The sequence below is a fragment of the Muntiacus reevesi genome, chromosome 3 (assembly GCF_963930625.1).
Source record: "Muntiacus reevesi chromosome 3, mMunRee1.1, whole genome shotgun sequence".
Taxonomy (NCBI): Eukaryota; Metazoa; Chordata; class Mammalia; order Artiodactyla; family Cervidae; genus Muntiacus; species Muntiacus reevesi.
Window position 1 is genome coordinate 241,660,108 of NC_089251.1, and position 4,268 is coordinate 241,664,375.

General features: G+C 38.4%; 1 non-coding gene across 1 annotated transcript; it reads left to right on the top strand.

The window, feature by feature from the left end:
• Positions 1 to 3,499: 3,499 nt before the first annotated feature.
• Positions 3,500 to 3,572, top strand: TRNAC-GCA (transfer RNA cysteine (anticodon GCA)). Its single transcript has one exon. It is a non-coding gene; the product is annotated as a tRNA-Cys (tRNA).
• The last annotated feature ends 696 nt before the right edge of the window (positions 3,573 to 4,268 follow it).

Consider the following 4,268-nt stretch of genomic DNA (forward strand, 5'->3'; position numbering starts at 1 on the left):
ATTCCTCTGGGTCTTCTCAGCCCACCAGGCCCGAGCACTTGACTCATGCATCCCACCTGGGCTGGTGATCTGTTTCACCATAGATAATATACATGCTGTTCATTCAAACATTTTCTAAGTAAAATACTAAGAATCTTTTTATTTATAGGCAATTCTTTATAACCTAGATTTATTTTATAAGATAAATCTTTTTGTATTTGCTGTTTGAAATCAAGTAAAACATGGTTCTCTGTTCATACTTTATATATTCTCTTAATGCACTCCTTGGTCACGCACACACACATACACACAAATTTCCCATTTATTTACTTATCTTACTTTTTAGAAAAGGATAAAAATTAAAATAATAGTCATATAAATGTTATACTTAATATAAAATATATGTGTTTAGTTCTTTCTTTTAAATAAAAGGATGTGATATTTTGAAAGGAGAGAATGAATAAAGGTGAGGATGTTGAAATTTTGGAGAATTAGAGAATAGAAAGTTTTTGTCTTGTTTCTATATGTTAACTATATAAATTGCAAATATTTCTGTGGCTGAGCATTTTTAATAGAAAATCCTCTTTGAGCCATGGTAAAATTAAACATCTGTTCTAAATTAGGAGGATACAGATACAGTGAGTACTATAGAGAATTATCAAGAGGAACCCCCAGAGAATAACTGAGCAACTCATGACCCACCTGTGGGACCCCCAGCTTCTCTGTCAACTATGAACACAAATGCAAAAAGAAAATACATGTGTGTGAAGAAATTTATATCTTATATTTACAGTAGCATTTCCTTTCCTACAGATTTAGTAATCAAATCTAGGCTGGCAAATAAAGAAGGATATCCATTTTATGAATCAGTTATGATGTTCTCGATTAAGGACTGCAAATACTTAACCCCTTACAGAGGATTACAAATCAAACAATGGGAGGATCCAGATTAAAACCCAGGTCTGACCCCAAGAATCATGGTCTTTAACAAATCCAAGGTGTTTTTTATCATAATCCTATTCTATCATACAAGTCATCAAGGAAACAGAGGAAAAAGGAAAGAAAAAAAAAAAAGAAAGATTATCCTGTTATCCTAAGGTAAGCAGCTGAAGAGTATAAAGAATCAAAACAGTAAATCACAGAATTACAGTTTTGTTTTTTGTTTTTTGTGTTTTTTTGTATGAGACGAGACTTCCACTTAGAAGAGAGATAAATTGACAATAAAGCCATGGAGCAAAGGAGTGAACTTTGTACATCCATAGGGATGTGATGTAATTGGTGGTCCCTTGAGTTCTCCAGTCTATAACTTAAACAGTACAGCATCCCATTATGGAAAAACCATGGCCATCTGGTCTTCCTGGCTCTGAGGTGCAACCTGCAATGTAATTTCAGAAATGCATTAGAGCTAGGAGACTGAATCTCAGGGAAAATCAAGTTTGGTCAGCTGACAAAGTTAATTTGGTGCTTCATCATTGTACTGGCCAGCTCTTGTCATAGAAGCAGCTCAGTCCTTTGAAATTGTTCAGTCTGGGAAGAAAACAAAAAACACAGAAGCATGAAGATATGAAGGAGAGGCATAGCTTTTCATCCCCCTAAATTTAACCAGCACTGTGTGTTTTCAAAACAATTAGATTAGGGATTTTTTTTTGTCTGTATTTTAAAAAAGAATAATGTCTACATCATTTCTGTTAGATAATGCTTATTATTATAGAATACAATAAGAGGGGCAAGGGTCAAAGTGTATTTTGCATATAAGTTTGATGCAAGGTCAAAAAGTCCAATTTTGAAAATGTCTTGCTCAACAAAATTTGTTCAGTGTAACAGCAGTGCAATTCATGCCATATATGCAGTTTCTAAAAAGAAAAGGAGAAAGAAAGGGGAAAGAAGGAGGGGAGAGAGAAAATAAAAGGAAGGAGAATGAGAACAAGAAAGAAGGAAAATGGGGGGGGAAAGAGAATAAAAGAAAAAGGAAGAGTAGCATGGTAATAATCAAAGAATGTTTAAATGGTATCAAGTCAACCGAGCTGTTTGTTATTTAAAAAGACGTAGTTTATTTTTTGCAAATTAGACTTTAAAAGAGTATTTTTGTCCTAAAGTGTTTAGTGTGCAAAAAGAAAATAGGTAGTCTCATCATCATTAATGTTGCTCCAGAAAGTCTCCTGAACTGTATCTGAATCATCCTTCAGGGTCACTCATTTCCCTTCCTTTCCTGCCTTCCTGCAGCCCTTAAGGAAAACAGCTCTAGTATTAAGAGAAAAGGATGTGTTTGCATGTTGAAAGTACGGGGAAGGAAAAGGAAAATATACAAGAATAATAAAACATTTCTGGTCCCTTTTGCACGAGGAGGACTCCAGGAGTGTTAAGAATCCTGTGAGACCCACCACACCCAGGCTCTTGCTCCCTACTGCCCTGACTGCAGGGACTGAAGAATCGGGAGTCCACCCAGCAAAGGTGCAGAAAAAGTGAAAATTTTAGCTGCCTTTTCCTTCAGCACTGTGAACACCCTATTTTGGAAGGTAGTCTTGATTTACCTACTTCTGGATAAACCTGAGTTTCTAAAAGCCTACTGAGAATCTCAGATCACTAATGGAAATAATTGAGGACTGACACAGTCAACCAGAAGAGAGGAAAAAAAATTATAGTATCTATACATGCAGTGTGTCTCTGAGAGAACCAAATGAAGTGTTGGCAGGAAGAGATATATTCAAGAAAAGAACTTAAAATCAAATGTTCAGTTCAGTCACTCAGTCGTGTCTGACTCTTTGTGACCCCATGGACTGTGGCGCACCAGGCCTCCCTGTCCATCACCAACTCCCAGGGCTTGCTCAAACTCATGTCCATCGAATTGGTGATGCCATCCAACCATCTCTTCCTCTGTCGTCCCCTTCTCTTCCTGCCTTCAGTCTTTCCCAGCATCAGGATCTTTCCCAATGAGTCAGTTCTTCGCATCAAGTGGCCAAAGTATTGGAGCTTCAGCTTCAGGATCAAATGAGACAGTGGCTAATTATCTACATCCCATCAATTCTCTCTTCCCTTATTTCTATAAACGGAACAATGGTCCACCCAGTGGCTGGAGCCAAAACATAGGAGCCATTCTAATTCCTCTCCTTCCCTGTCTCCAAGCCCCTCCCCTACCCCAATCCCAAACATCAACAGATTCTTTCCACTCTACCTCAAAACCTTATGACTTTTACTTGCCACCTGTCTAAATTGTTTCCCTGCTCTACTCCTATTGATGGTCCAAAGTAATCCAAAAATCTGTGATGTCTAGGAATCAGAAACCCTTTCCAAACTTTTCTTTAAATTCCTGGGTACATGTTCTGAAGTTACCTGTGCATCCAGCTTCTTGCTGCTTTTATCTACATCATATTAATGCAGATATGCTAAGACTTAATGCTGTGTCTGGATACTGGAGAAGTAAGAAAAGATTTTTAAAACTAAATGAAAAAAAAAAACACACAACTGAGGAAATTACACATGTATGCATATATGTACATATGTATGCATCTGTGCTAGAGCTTCCCTGGTAGCTTAGCTGGTAAAGCATCTGCCTGCAGTGCAGGAGATCCCAGTTCAATTCCTGGGTCAGGGAAGATCCCCTGGAGGAGGGATAGGCTACCCACTCCAGTATTTGTGGGCTTCCCTGGGGGCTCAGATGGTAAAGAATCTGAGGCCTGGGCAATGCAGGAGGCCTGGGCTTGATTCCTGGATTGGGAAGAATCCTGGAGAGGGCATGGCAACCCACTCCAGTATTCTTGCCTGGAGAATCCCCATGGACAGAGGAGTCTGGCGGTCTGCAATCCATGGGCTCACAAAGAGTCAGACATGATTGAGCGACTAAGTGCACAGCACATGTATCTGTCCATATATGTTTTTAAAGTGTGCATCCATATATGTGTATTCTCATATATGTATGTACACACATATATATATATTTAAGTCTTGCAAATTGTAGCATTTTTGAGTATATAAAATCTGCAGTACTGATGAGAAAAATGAAGGATGTCATTGTAGGCTTTCTCAATGCTCTTTCACTCTTTGTTCTGTTATTGAGTTGACTACTTAAGACTTTAACTCATTAGTGAGCACATCCCCTGAGTTCCACCCCCCCATCCCCTGCTCCGACTCCAGGTGGAGCCCTGATTTTATCACACTGTTTGGAGAAGGCAGCTTTGGTTATTCTCCAGGCTGGGTTTGCTTTGCTCACCAGTATGAAAAATTTAGAAAGAAAGTAAGTCCAGTTCATCCTTGTATAATTCAAATAGCATTTTAAAACATTATGTTAATCA